The sequence below is a fragment of the Macrotis lagotis genome, chromosome 4 (genome assembly GCF_037893015.1).
Source record: "Macrotis lagotis isolate mMagLag1 chromosome 4, bilby.v1.9.chrom.fasta, whole genome shotgun sequence".
Taxonomy (NCBI): domain Eukaryota; kingdom Metazoa; phylum Chordata; class Mammalia; order Peramelemorphia; family Peramelidae; genus Macrotis; species Macrotis lagotis.
The window spans coordinates 219,333,211-219,348,487 of NC_133661.1; positions in this window are offsets into that span (position 1 = coordinate 219,333,211).

Sequence of the window (15,277 nt, forward strand, 5' to 3'; positions counted from 1 at the left end):
CCTAATCTAAAATATAGAAATATTAATAGCATCTCAGAGTTACTGTGAGAATCAAATTATAATATTTATAAAGCATTTTGCAAATCTTAAAGTGACTTTTTGAGTGAAGGAACTTTTTGTCTTTATCTTTGTAAATGCAGACTATGGTACATAACTGTGGAACTTGTTTCGAGGATTATTGAATTGAACTGAAATCCAATGAAAAATGAAAAAAGAAGTGTTCACATTTCAATTATGATCACAGAATCATAAATTTTGTGATTTTGAATTGGTAGAAACCACAATAATCCAAATGCTTTCAAGCATAATTTGAGTCATGTACATGGCTTTTCCTATTGGCCTCCTCACTCTGAGTCATATGATCCTAGACCTTTGCTCCTTTCATTCTTGTGGTCTTTTAGATAGATTAGAGATAAATTGGTTTTGAATATAGAAGCAATAGAGGAAGCATAGAGAAAAGATGAAAAAGGAGAAGCAGAAGGAGAACAAAAGAAAGAAAAAAAAGATAAAAGAAATAATGTGGAAAGAAGCATCTTTGCAGATAAGGAAACAAAGGACCAGAGAATTAAAGTTTCTGTTTTCCCCAAATCACAAAGTAGTAAGAAGAAGGACCCAGGATTTGACCATGACCCTCAGATTTGAAATCTTGATTTTTCCACATTCCTCTGACTTTTAAGTGAATGTTCTACACAAACATGTGTGCATGCACACACATACATACCATTTCTGGGGAAAAGATGAAATATTTCCCATGTTTATTTTAAGACAATATCATGTTTCCAACACTGTTCTTTTTTATTTCACTTAATGGAATTCTTATATTCTACCCTTCATTTCTTTTACTTCTCAGTGAACCTATTATAATCTATGCTTGGAATAACCCCCCCTCCTCCTTTTTTTTTGTATTTTTTAAGGCAATGAATAGAGATACTTCACAAGAACAAACTTGTCTTTTTTTTCATGCAACAAAAATTAAAAGTTAAAAGGAGCTTAAGCCCAAAGGAAGCATTATGAAAAAAGAGTCCGGGCTACCCTGTGACTGTGCATTTTAAAAGGCTGCTTCTTCTTATAACAGAATTATCCAGACCCTGGTTTGCAATGAAGTTTCCCTATAGACCCTTTTCACTCAAGCTTTTTATTAAAAAAAGTAAATTGGGATTATTTTATTCCCTCCCTTTACTTTGTAAGTAGAAATTTCAAATTAATTGTGGTGTAACCTGAGAGGAAGCAGGGACTCACTGATACCAGTTGAGCAGCCTCTCTTATTTAGCCAGCAGAGAGTTGGCTTATTGCTGCTGGGAATGACTTGGCTGGGATATTTTTAATTTAGATTCTCCACCCCACCCCCACCTTCCTTTAATGAAAGACTAAATTATGACTTACTAGAAAATGTTTCAGTGTCATGGAGAGAGGGATATGTACTGAGTTCCTCTGACTCAGTTTAAGTGAGGTTATTTATTTGTAGTAGGGCTTCAAACTTTAGGATCAGAAATCTATAATTTAAAGAGCTACCACTCTAAAAAGGACTTGGAAACCCAGAGGATTAGAACAGGATAATTTGTATTGAAGAAAAGAATAATCAGTATCATTTGCAGGTCTATGTGAAGGAATTTGGCATTAATGGTGACTTAGGAAGAGGAGGAGGGAAAACAGAAAATGGGATATCCCAAAATGAGATGATGTCACCAAGTGCCCCAATATAAAAAAGAATAGAATTTCTTTCCGCTCTGGTCAATGTAAAGAGGCCCACAGTATCATGATTTGACTTATTTCTCTAAAACATTTCTGTAATACTAGGCAGAAACTGCAAAAGTGTCAGCAAAACACAAGCCTCTTTGAACAGATAAACAAAGTCAGAGGTTCTTAAACTTTTTTTAAAATCATAAATCCCTTTAGAAGTCTGGTAAGTCCTCTAGACTCCTCAGCATAATATTTTTAAAGGTATAAAATAAAATACAAAGGAATACAAAGGAAACCAATAATACTGAAATATAGTTGTCAAAATTTATTGTTTAAAAGTTAACAGATCCTCAAACTAATTTACCACTGCTCTAAAGAGCATCAGCTCCAATCACTTGTCTAAGGAGATATTTCAATTGAGTAGGAGATTTTAGTAAGCATAACTCTATAGCTTAACAATACTTCTCTTTTCCTGCTTCTAAGTGGAAACAGTAAATGCTGAATGTTCCAAATGATAATTACTGACTTGCCAGGTCTCCTTCTATGGCCATATGCTATGGTCAGGAGTAAGAAAAAGGGTATCATAGAAATACAAACCAATTGCACAATGGACTCAGGTGATACTCCTTGAAACAACTTTAGACAGTACTCAGCAATGTATATTAATTTTTTTCACTGAATCCAGACAGCTCCAGATGAATCATACTTTTAAAGACATTGGAGTAGATTTCCACACAAATCCAGGCTGTCTAGAACACTTTGAAGGGAGTATACTTATCAATCCTTTGTCTAGAATTTGTATATACTCAGTCAACAATTCTATAGGAATCAAGATTTTCAAGGAAATTTTCTCCCTCCCTCCCTCAAATTGAGATCTAAAGTTAAGCAAAATGACTTGAAATATTATTGCTTCTCTACCTTCAGTTCAAAAAAGTTTTCAATTTCAAAAATATTATTTTGAAGTTGCCTATTGGAGAAATTTTCCCTGAACCTAATATCAGTTTCATTGACATCATGTTCAATCAAGCACAATCTCAAATTTCAAGTTTATTTGTTTATATTCTTTTCACATATAAAACTACTGCTCTTGCCAGCCCTAAAACTGATGCAAATATTAGATTTCATGGATGTTCAAATTAGTCATATGGTGAAGTTTAATCTTCCTAATCAAAGCTATCTAGGATCATTTGAAAAATACTTTAAATTTCTATTGATTAGATAAATGAAAATTAAAACAACTCTGAGGTACCATCTCACATCTATCAGATTAGCTAGTACGTCAGAGAAGAAAAAATGATCAATGTTAAAGGGAATGTAGGAAAATTTGTATACTAACTTGGAGTAGATACAGTTGTGAACTAATGCAACCTTTCTTTCTGGAGACAAATTTGGAATATATATATATATATATAACATATATATATATATACATATATATATATATGTTATATACAAAGAACAATCAAATCTTTGATCCAGCAACATTATTAAGAGGAGTGTATCACAAAGAGATCATAAAAACAGAAAAAGAATCTACATGTACAATCAAGTCTATAGTTTGTGTGTTTGTCTGTGTGTGTGTGTGTGTGTGTGTGTGTGTGTGTGTGTGTGTGTGTTGGCAAAGAATTGGAAATTGAGGTTGCTCTGGACCCAGCTCTGGACCTTGGCCACCTATGGGCTAGGAGATGCCTAGGGGTGTGAACCCGCCCACATGGGTGCTGGGGACACCCATGAGGGAGGAATAGGGGAGCAGCTCGGGGAGGAGCAGAGGACTATATAGGGATGGGACTGGGGAAGAGGAGAGCCATTTTTCGCTACTATGTAAGCAATAAAGACCTGCTTGTTAGACTGCAACCGGGTGTTCTGTCCAGTTATTGCCTTCCGTCCCCAAAGGAGGGTCCGTGCTTCCGAAGACCGACGGTCCGTGACGTCCGAAGACCGGGGAAAGGTATGTATCCAGGCGAAGGCTCGGGATAGGTCCCCGAGCATGAGGTGATGTCTATCCATTCTGAAATGGTTGAACAAGTTGTGGTATATGAATGTAATATAATACTGTTATGCTACAAGAAATGATGATCAAGCAGGATTCAGAAAAACCTGGAAACACTTGCATGAACAGATGCTTAGTGAAGGAATAGAACCAAAACATTGTATTTGTAAATCAGCAACAGCAATATTGTTCAGTGATCAACTATGAATGAGAGATTTTTCTCAACTTTCCATATCCAGAGAAAAAACTGGAGCCTGAATGCAGATCAAAGCATGCTATTTTCATTTTTTCAAAAAAATTCTTGTTTTTATTCCTTTAATCCTTTTTCTGCCTAAATTTGACTAATATAGCAATATGTTTTATTTGATTGCATATGCAATCAAATAAAACATATATATAAAGGGAGAAAATTTGATATTTAATTTTTGAAACAATAATAAATTCTAAAAGTAGTCCTTCCATTCTAAATTTTAGGGAACCTAACCACAAATTGTAATAAGCCAAGAAAAAAAAAACTGGCAAAACCATTTAGTGATGTAGGGGAACATCCCCTATGATGTACAATGAAAGTTGAAAAAAATGGTTTTCTGGTCTTTTTTCATTCCTCTCATAGGATGTGTTACTTCAAATACAGATATATATATATTCAGATATGAAGATATACATACATTATATATATGTGTGTGTGTGTGTTGTGTGTATATAAAATTTATTACTGGCAAAATTGAAGTTCTTAAAGGAAAGAAGAGAATTGTAAGTGTGAATGGGATAAATTTTCTCATGAAATAGAAGAGAGAAGAGGGTTTCAAACATTAGAATTCTACAAATGCTTATATGAAACACATTTGAGCAGAGAAACACACAGAGTAAATGTAAAAGAATTAGAGGAAAATATATTACACTTCATTTTAAATAAAAAAGGGTAGCTATTCTGATCCCAGACAAACAAAAGTAAAAATAGATTTAATTAAAGAGATAAGGAAGAAAATTACATTTTAATGAAACAATAACAATGCTAAACATATAAGCACTAAATAAGAGTCTAAATTCTTAGAGGAGAAGTTAAGTGAGTAATAGGGAGACATAGAGATCAAAACTATATTAGTGGGAACACTTCCAGCCAAGATGGAGGAGAGAAGAGAGGCACAGTGCTAGTCTCCTGATCTTCTCTCCTAATCTTCCCTTATATATAATATGAGACAAATCTCTTAACAGAAATCTGATCTACAAAACTCAGAAAGAGAAACTAGGAGAAGATTTACCTCCAAGGTTTGTCCTTCGGGAGTGTAGGAGTTCCACTAGCCTGATGAGCAGGGAAGGCAAGAGTCAGAGAGTTCTACTAGCCTGATCAGTGGGGCAGACAGCCTGATGGGCCACAAGGGCAACTAGGGAGCAGAGGCACTGACAATCTGGAGCTTTCCTGCAGAGCTGGAGGGTGAGTTCCAGTGCTGGAGAGCTGCAGCCCTATCTTCATTTCATCTGAGGCCTCTTCCCAGAACAAACACAATTAGAGCCAACTTCTGCCCCAGGCTAAGAGCAGCAGACCTCCCTCAGTTCTGTATAGGGAGAGAAATTACTTTGCAAGGGCAAAACCTACCATTGGACAAAGATAAAAGTATTTAACAGCTTCATCCAACCCCTCTAGGCTAAGGGAGAGGGCCTATTTAAAAACAATGCCTCCTTAAAAAGGGGAGACAGTAAGGAAACAGGAGTATGGAGGAGATGGAATGGGGTAAATCTCATTACATTAAGAGGTACAAAAGACCTATTATAATAGAGGGGAAGAAGGGAGGAGCTGAGAATCACCTGAATCTTCCTCTTATAAGACTAGGCTTAAAGTTAACTTACACAAATACCAGTTAAGTTAAGAAACTAATCTTATATTTCAAGTATGAAAAGGGGAAAAGGGGAGGGAGGGGACTGGGAGGGGAGAAAAAGGGGAACTAACAGAAGGAAGGGAGGGAAGAAGGGGCAAACGGAAAGGGGAAAGAAAGGGGATGGGGCTGATATAGGAGGGCAAGCAAAAAAATATTGAGGAATATGGAAAAGGGAAAAAGGAGGAAAAATACAAACAAAGGGAAGATAGCATGGAGGGCAATAAAGAGTTGACCATTATAACTTTGAATGTGAACTCTCCTTTAAAACTTAAGTCAATAGAGTGGATTAAAAACCAGAATCCTACAATATGCTGCTTACAAGAAACTCAGAAAAAGCAGTGAGATACATGTAGAGTAAAGGTAAAAGGTTGGAGCAAAATATATTTTGCTTCAGCTGAAGTGAAAAAAAGAAAGGGTAGCAATCCTTATCTCAGACAAAGCAACTGCAAAAATAGATAGCATTAGAAGAGTTAAGGAAGGGAACTATATCCTCCTAAAAGGTACAATAGACAATAAAGTAATTTCAATACTGAATATGTATGCACCCAATAAAATAGCATCCAAATTCTTAGAGGGGAAGTTGAGAAAGCTACAGGAAGACATAGACAGCAAAACTCTACTAGTGGGAGACCTCAACCTACCACTCTCAGATTTAGATAAATCTAACAATAAAATAAACAAGAAGGAAATATATGTAGATAATTAGATTGTTAGAAAACCTACATATGATGGACTTGTAGAGGAAACTGAATGGGAATAGGAATATACATTTTTTCTGCAGTACATGGCATTTACACAAAAATTGACCATGTACTAGGGCATAAAAACCTAATAATCAACTGCAGAAAGGCAGAAATAGTGAATATATCTTTTTTTTTAACATTCAAATTTTTACTTCATTATAGTAGTTGGAATCAAAAGAAAATTTAAGGTTGTTTTGAGTCAAGTTCACTGAGAGCAGAAGGATTGTTAACAATTAACTTTACTGAGTCAAAACAAAATCTGAATCAAAACAAAATCTGCATCAAAACAGCAACGCAATGAAAATATACAGGGTTTTCCTGAATTCATTAATCAAATTGAGTTGTAGACAGTTGTTAGTTAACTCAAATTTTTTACAGAAAGGGATTTTTCAGTTTTTTTTCAAATTGTCAAAATTTCTTTGGAGGCCTGAAAACCAATTTTATCAGATCTTTAAATTTTACTTAATAATCTCATCTTTAGTCATCTCACTAGAAATAACCCCATATAGATGGTTCATTTGAATAGCATTGACTAATTTGTTATATATCTTCTATCTTAAATTATATAAATATATCCTTAGATGAAGAAAGCTTGACAATTACAATTATATAACTGCATCCTTATTTTGCACAAGGATTTTTGTCAGAATTTTTCAACACTGATACTCTTTTTTTTAGAATTAATTTATTTTTATTAAAGATTTTATTTGAGTTTTACATTTTTCCCCCAATCTTGCTTCCCTCCCCCCTCCCCCCCCCCACAGAAAGCACTCTGTCAGTCTTTACTTTGTTTCCATGTTGTACCTTGTTCCAAATTGGGTGTGATGAGAGAGAAATCATATCCTTAAAGAGAAGAGAAGTCTAAAAGGTAACAAGATCAGACAATAAGCTATCTGGGTTTTTTTTCTAAATTAAAGGGAATAGTCCTTGCACTTTGTTCAAACTCCACAGCTCCTTATCTGGATACAGATGGTACTCTCCTTTGCAGACAGCCCAAAATTGTTCCCAATTGTTGCACTGATGGAATGAGCAAGTCCTTCAAATTAGTGAATACATCTTTCTCAGATCATAATGCAATAAAAATAACATGCAATACTGGACCAGGGAGATACAAACCCAAAACTAATTGGAAACTAACCACATTTTAAAAAATGAGTGGATCAAACAACAAATTATAGAAAGAATTAATTTTTTCATCCTAGATAAGGACAATAATGAAACAACATACCAAAACATATGGAATTCATTCAAGGCAACTGTCAAAGTATATATTATATCTTTAAATGCTTACATGTATAAATTAGAGAAAGAGGGAATCAATGAACTAAATATGCAATTAAAAAATAGAGAAAGAACAAATTAAAAGGTGCCCAATTAGATATCAAATTAGAAATTCTAAGAATTAAAGGAAAAATTAATAAAACTGAAAGCAAGAAAACTATTGAACTAATAAATAAATAAAACCAAGAGTTGGTTTTATGAAAAAACCAATAAAATTGATAAACCTGCTCAATTTGATTTAAAAAAGAAAGAAGAAAAACAAATTACTAGTATCATAAATGAAAAAGGTGAGCTCACCACCAATGAGGAGGAAATTAAAGTAACAATTTGGAATTATTTTGCCCAATTCTATGCCAATAAATTTTAAAATCTAAGTGACATGGACAAATATTTACAAAAATATATTGACCAGGTTAAATGGAGAGGAAATTAAAAACCTAAACAACCCTATCTCAGAAAAATAAATTCAACAAGCCATTATTAAACTCCCTAAGAAAAAAATCTCCAGGATCAGATGGATTCACAAGTGAATTCTATCAAACATTTAAGGAACAATTGGTTCCAATATTATATAAAGTCTATGGAATAATAAGTGAAGATGCCATGTATATAATAAAAGGTACTAATGCCATGTATTGCCTAACTTTTTCTATAACACCTATCTCACTAATGAATATAGATGCCAAAATCTTAAATATAATCTTAGCAAATCAATTACAAGTTATCACTAGGACAATACAATATGACCAAGTAAGATGTATTCCAAGGATGCAATATTAGGAAAACTGTTAGTATAATTAATTATATCAATAACAAACTTATCAGAAATCATGTGATTGTATCAATACATGCTGAAAAAGTTTTTTGACAAAATAAAGCATGCATTCCTACTAAAAACACTAGAGAATATAGGAATAAATGGTTTGTTCCTTAGAATAATAAGCAGTATCTGTCTGAAACCATCAAAAAAGCATTATGTGCAATGAGGATAGGCTTGAGGCATTCCCAATAAGATCAGGGATGCCCATTATCACCATTACTATTCAATATCATGTTGGAAATGTTAGCCTCAGCAATAAGAGAAGAAAAAAAATTGAAGGAATTAGAATTGGGAAGGAAGGGACAAAGGGACAAAACTCTCACTCTTTGCAGATGACATGATTGTATACCTAGAGAATCCCAAAAAATCATCTAAAAAACTACTAGAAATAATTAGCAACTTCAGCAAAGTCACAGGATATAAAATAAACCCTCATAAATTTGCGACATTCCTATATATTAACTAGCAAGATAGAACAGAAAGAGCTAAAAAGAGAAATCCCATTCAAAGTAATCTCATGGGGTGGCTAGGTGGTGCAGTGGTTAGAGCCCTGGACCTGTAGCCTGGAGTACCTGAATTCAAATCCGGCCTCAGACACTTAATAATTACCTAACTGTGCCGCCTTGTGCAAACCACTTAACCCCATTTGCCTTTCAAAAAACCTAAAAAAAAAAAAAAATAGCCTCAGGCAATAAAATACACCTGGAATTTTATCTGCCAAAGCAGGCTGAAAAACTGAAAACATTTAGAAAACAGTTCTCACACAAATAAAATCGGACTTAAATAACTGGACAAACATCAACTGCTCTTGGATAGGCTAACATAATAGCTAGCTAACATAATAAAAATTACAATTCTACCAAAATTAAATTACCTGTTCAGTGCCCTACCAATAAAAATTCCAAAAAATTACTTTAATGAGTTAGAATAAGCTATAAGTAAATTCATATGGAGCAACAAAAAAAAGTCAAGAATTTCCAGGGATTCAATGGAAAAAAAGTGCAAAAGAAGGTGGCTTAGCCCTACCAGATCTAAAATTATATTATAAAGCATCAGTCATCAAAACTGTTGGATATTGGTTAAGAAATAGAGTGGTAGATCAGCGGAATAGATTAGGTGCAATAGCAGGAAATGGTTATAGTAATCTGCTGTTTAATAAACCCAAAGAGTAAAGCTTTGGGATAAAAACTTTCTGATAAAAAACTATTGGGAAAATTGGAAGATAGTATGGAAGAAACTTATATTAGACCAACACCTCACACCCTATAGCAAGATAAGATCCAAATGGATACAAGATTTAGACATAAAAAACATTATTATAAACAAACTTGAAGATCAAAGAGTAATTTACCTGTCAGATTTTTGGAAAAGGAAGCAGTTTATGACCAAGGAAGAGATGGAGAAAATCATTCAAAACAAACTAGATAATTTTGATTACATTAAATTAAAAGGCTTTTGCACAGATGAAACCACTGTAACCAAGATCAAAAGAAATGTAGTAAATTGGGAAACAATTTTTACAGCTAGTATTTCTGACAAAGGACTCATTTCTAAAAATGTACAGAGAACTGAGTCAAATTTTCAAAAACAAATGCCATTCCCCAATTGACAAATGGTCAAAGCATATGCAAAGGCAATCTACAGATGAGGAAATCATAGTCATATGAAAAATTGATCTAAATCATTATTTATTAGAGAAATGCAAATTAAAACTTCTTTGAGGTACCACCTCACATCTCTTAGGTCAATATGACCAGAAAGGACAATGATCAATATTGGAAGGGATGTGGGAAATCTGGGACACTAATACACTCTTGGTGGAGCTGTGAACTCATTCATCCTTCCTGAAGAGCAATTTGGAATTATGCCCAAAGAGCAACAAAAATGTGCATACCCTTTGATCCTTCAGTACCACTACTGGGTCTATACCTTGAAGAGATTATGAAAAAGGGTAAAAACATCACTTGTATAAAAATATTCATAGCAGCCCTGTTTGTGGTGGCAAAGAATTGGAAATTAAGTGAGTGTCCTTCAACTCAGGAATGGCTCAACAAACTGTGGTATATGTATATAGTGGAACACTATTGTTCTATTAGAAACCCAGAAGTGGGCGGCTAGGTGCAGTGGATAGAGCACCGGCCCTCGAGTTAGGAGTACCTGAGTTAAAATCTGGCCTCAGACACTTAATAATTACCTATCTGTGTGGTTTTGGGCAAGCCATTTAACCCCATTTGCCTTGCAAAAACCTTAAAAAAAAAGAAAAAAAAGAAACCAGGAGGGATGGAAATTCACGGAATCCTGGAAGGATTTGTATGAACTGCTGAGCAAGATGAACAGAACCAGAAAAACACTGTACACCCTAACAGCAACATGGGGGTGATGATCAACCTTAGAGGAGTTGCTCATTCCCTCAGTGCAACAAGGAGGTACAATTTTGGGCTATTTGCAATGGAGAATGCCACATGTATCCAGGGAAAGAATTGTGGAATTTGAACAAAGATCAAAAACCTTTATTCCACTGAGATCATTGTATACCGTGGAAACAATGTAAAGATTAATAGAATGCCTTTGGGGGGGGGGAGAAGAATGGGGGGGATTGAAAAATTCAATATTAATAAAATCTAAAGAAACGAAAACTATGGGGTGACTAGGTTGCACAGTGGATAGAGTACTGGCCCTGGAGCCAGGAGGACCTGAGTTCAAATCCGACATCTGACACTTAATAATTGCCTAGCTGTGTGACCTTGGGCAAGTCACTTAACCCCATTGCCTTAAACAAGCAAACAAACAAAAAACAAACAAACAAACAAACAAATAAATAAATGAGTGAGTGAGTGAGTGAGAGAATAAGAAAACTATATTAGTTGGGGTGGGGGGAACTCAATGTCTCTCAGAATTAGATAAATCTAAACCACAAAATAAACAAGAGAGAAGTTAAGGATCTGAATAATACTTTATAAAAGTTAGATATAATAGACTTTTAGAGAAATATGGTTGGGGATAAAAAGGAATATATATGTTTTCTAACTGATACATGAAACCTGCACAAAAATTGACCATGTAATTAGGGCATAAAAACATAGCAATCAATTGCAGAAAGACAGAAATAATAAATGCATTCTTTTCAAATCATAATGCAATAAAATTAAAATTATGTGCTAAAGCGCCATGTGAAGAAAATAAAAACTAATAAGATACTAAATAGCTTAGTTTTAAAGAATGAGTGAATCAAAAAAAATCAGGAAATATCAATAAAATTCATCTAAGACAAAAATACCAAAAATTGTGTGAAACAGCCAAAGCAATTAGGAAAATTTTATATATCTAAATGTTTATATGAATAAATTAGAGGAAGAGGAGATGAATGAATTGGGCAGATAACTAAAAGACTAAAAAAGAACAAATTAAAAATCCCAATTAAATGCCAAATAGAAATTCTAAAACTCAGAGGAGAGATTAATAGAATTGAATATTTAAAAACTATTAAAGTAATAAAACTGTGAGTTAGATTTATGAAAAAAAATGTATTAAGATAGATAAACTTCTGGTCAATCTGATTAAAAATAAGAAAGAAAAAAAACGATTACCAGTATCAAAAGGGGGTGAATTCACCACCATTGAAAAGGAAATTAAAGTAATAATTCAGGTCTATTTTGCCCTATCATATGCTGATAAATCTGACAATTTTAAGTGAAATGGACAAATATTTACAAAAACATAAATTGTCCAGATTCACAGAAGAGGAAATAAAATATTTAAATTATGCCACTTCAGAAAAAGAAATTGAACAAACTATTAATGAACTCCCTAAGAAGAAATCTCCACATCTAGATGTATTTAAAAGTAAATTCTTTTTTTCACAATTGATATTTTATTTTATTTTCCAAATTATATGCTGTGAAAGTTTTTCAACATTCATTCACATGCACTTGCATTTTTATAAGTTACAAAATTTCCTTCTACCCTCCCTTCCCACTCTCCTCCCTCAATGGTGAACAGTGTGGTAAACATTATACATATAAATTTGTGTTTAACATGTTTACAGATTAGTCATTTTCTGTGTGAGGAATCAGGACTAAGAGAAAGAAAAGAAAATCATGAAATAAGAACAAAAAAAATAACAGAAATTTAAAAAAAGTGAACATAAAGTTCATTCAGATTCCATAGGACTGCTTTTGTTTTGTTTTGTTTTACATCTGAATGTGAATAACATTGTCCATAACAGGTATCCCAGGGTTGTCCTAGGTCTCCAGACTGCTGAGAAGAGCTGCATCCATCAAAGTTGATCAACTCACAATGATGTAGTTAATGTGTACAGTGCTCTATTGGTTCTGCTCCCTTTGCTCAGCATCATTTCCTATGTCAATCCATGCTTTTCTAGAGTCCAACCATTCATGTTTTCTTATAGAATAATAGTACTCCATAACATTCATATATATGACTTTTTCATCATTTCCTAACTGATGGGCATCCCCTTAATTTCCAATTCTTTGCCACTACAAAAAGAGTTGCTATGAATATTTTGGAACATATGGGTCTTTTCCTATTTTTTATGATTTCTTCTAAAAGCCTAGTATTGGTATTACTGGGTCAAAGGGGATGATTGGTTTTATTACTCTTTAAGCATATTGCTTTCCAGAATGGTTGGATCAGTTCATAACTGCACCAATAATGCATTAATGTCCCAATCCTCTCACAACCTCTCCAAAATTTATCATTTTCCCTTTTTATCATTTTAACCAATCTGATAGGTGTAAGGTAGTACCTCATAGTTGCTTTAATTCACATTTTTCTAATCAATAATGATTTGGAGCATTATTTCACATGATTAAATATAGATTTAATTTCTTCATTTGAAAACTGTTCATATCCTTTGATCATTTATCAATTGGGAAGTGGTTTATAACTTTAAAAATTTGATTCAATTCTATATCTATATCTATATCTATATCTATATCTATATCTATATCTATATCTATATCCATATCTATATCTATCTATATGTTACAAATGAGACCATCATCAGAACTCCTAGTTGTGAAAATCATTTCCCAACCTTTTGTTTTCCTTCTAATCCTGGAAGCATTGGGTTTATTAATGAAAAAGTATTTTAATTTAATATAGTCATAATCATCCATTTTGCAATTTATAATGTGTGCTAATTTTTGTTTGGACAAAATTTTCTCCTCTTTCCATAGATCTGACAGATAGAGTATTTCTTGAACTGTTAATTAGTCTATGGTGTTGCACTTTATATCTAAATCCTTTACCCATTTTGACCTTATTTTGGTATAGAGTGGGAGATGTGGGTGTCTACCTATTTTTTCAACATAGTATTTTCCAGTTTTGCCAAGAATTTTTATCAAAGTGCTTATCCTAGAAACTACTATCTTTGGGTTTATCAAGCAGGAGATTACTATAGTCATTTACTACTATTTCTTTTGAACCTATGCTAATTCACTATCTATTACTGTATTTCTTAAACAGTATCAGGGAGTTTTGATGATTGCTTTTTATACTATAGTTTTACATCTGTTAGAGCAAGGCTACCTTCCTTTACATTTCTTTACATCAGTTCCCATGATATTCTTGATCTTTTGTTGTTTCATATGAATTTTGATTCTATTTTTTTGTAGCTCAGTAAAATAGTTATTTGGTAGTTTTATTGGTATGGAACTGAATAAGTAATTTAATTTAATTTTTATTATATTAGTTTGAACTAACCATAAGTAACTGACATTCTTCCAGTTGTTTATATCTGACTATTTGTGTGAACAGTGTTTCTGGATTTGTCTTAGGAGGTAGATTCCCAAATATTTATTGTTTTATACAGTTACTTTAAAAAAGAATTTCTCTTTCTAGCTCTTGCTCTTGGACTTTGTTGTTCATATAACAAAAAATGTTTATGATTTATGTGGGCTTGTTTTATTTCCTGCTACTTTCTTGAATTTGTTAATTGTTTGAAGTCATTTTTAGATTATTTTCTTTGGTTTTCTAAATATGCCATCATATCACATGCAAAGAGTAAAAGTTTTGCTTCCTCATTGCCAATTCTGATTCTTTCAATTTCTTTTTCTTCTCTTATTGCTAAAGCTAACATTTCTAATACTAGTAATAATGATAAGGAGCATCCTTATTTCACCCCTGATCTTACTGAAAATATTACTAATTTATCGCCATTATATATGATACTTGTTGAACATTTGAAAGAGACATTACTTATTATTTTAAGGAAAACTCCATTTATCCCTATACTGTTTCTAGTGTTTTAATAGAAATGTATGTTATATTTTGTGAAAGACATTTTTCAGCATCTATTGAGATAATATGTGATTTTTTGTTGGTTTTGTTATTTACATATTCAGTTATGTTGAGTCTTTTCCTAATATTGAACCATCTCTGCCTATCTGGTATCAATCCTACCTGATCATGGAATATTATTCTAGTAATAACTTGCTGTAATCTCTGCTAAAATTTTATTTAAGATTTTTGCACCAGTAGTCTTTTGGAAGATTGGTCTATTTTTTTTTGTCTTTTTCTTCTTCCTGGCTTAGGTATCAGCACCATAGTGGTGTCATACAAAGAATTTGTCATAATTCCTTCTAATTTTTTTAGGTTTTTGCAAGGCAAATGGGGTTAAATGGATTGGCCAAGGCCACACAGCTAGGTAATTATTAAGTGTCTGAGATCGGATTTGAACCCAGGTACTCCTGACTCCAAGACTGGTGCTTTATCCACTACACCACCTAGCTGCCCCCAATTCCTTCTATTTTTAAAAATAGTTTATGTAGCATAGGAATTAATTGTTTCTTAAATGTTCAGTAGAATTCTCTTGTAAATCCATTGGTCCTGAAGACTTTGTCTTAGGGACTTTATTGATGATTTC